Genomic DNA, 1176 nt, shown 5'->3' on the forward strand with positions numbered 1-1176 from the left:
TTTAAGAAAGAAGATTATGTTCATCAAAATAGAGGGTAAAATTTGATTATTATATTGTTTTTAAAATACGTTTTTCTTAATAATTAGATCGGTGTTTAAGAAAGAAGCTTATGTTCATCAAAATAGAGGGTAAAATTTGATTATTATATTGTTTTTAAAATACGTTTTTCTTAATAATTAGATCGGTGTTTAAGAAAGGAGCAAGTTTATCAGAGTAATAGTTAATATTCAATTATTATATTCTTTTCACGGTCCATTTTTCTTAGTACTTAGATTTGAGACCGTTGCATATTTCTTTTAATATCAAACAGTTGTTATCCATTCTATATGTCAGAAACTTTTCTGTGAATTTAATATCGCCAAAATATAAAGTATAATCCTGGAAAATCAAACAGCTGGGTGAGAACCACTGGAGTCGGTATTATTTATTAATATTAATTATTTAAACAAAAATGCACAAAAGGGACTAAATGATGTCATTCCCTATTGGATTATTCTCCCTGCTTCTGGAGATAATCAAAGAGCAAATTACTTGATAATCTGTCTTCGGAAAACAGCTAAAGAGAAAAACTATTTGGTATTCTTTGGAAAATACATTACAAACCTTCGGGAGACAGCTAACGAGAAGCTTTACTTTATAGTATTTGTAAATACACTGTAAACATTCGGGAGTCAGCTAAAGAAAAGCACGACTTTATAGTTTTTGTAAATACAGTGTAAATGTTCGGGAAACAACTAAAGAAAAACGTTAATTTATAGTTTTTGTAAATACACTGTAAAAATTCGGGAGACAGCTAAAGAGAAGCATTATTTTATAGTTTTTGTAAATACATTATAAACATTCGGGAGGCAGCTAAAGAGAAACACTACTTTATAGTTTTGTAAATACATTGTAAACATTCGGGAGGCAGCTAAAGAGAAACACTACCTTATAGTTTTTGTAAATACCCTGTAAATGTTCGGGAAACAACTAAAGAGAAACATTACTTTATAGTTTTTGTAAATACATTGTAAACTTTCGGGAGGCAGCTAAAGAGAAACATTACTTTATAGTTTTTGTAAATACACTGTAAATATTCGGGAGACAGCTGAAGAGAAACACTACTTTATAGTTTTTGTGAATACACTGTAAACATTCGGGAGTAAGCTAAAGAAAAACACGACTTTATAGTTATT

The sequence above is a fragment of the Limulus polyphemus genome, unplaced genomic scaffold, assembly GCF_000517525.1.
Source record: "Limulus polyphemus unplaced genomic scaffold, Limulus_polyphemus-2.1.2 Scaffold623, whole genome shotgun sequence".
Classification (NCBI taxonomy): Eukaryota; Metazoa; Arthropoda; class Merostomata; order Xiphosura; family Limulidae; genus Limulus; species Limulus polyphemus.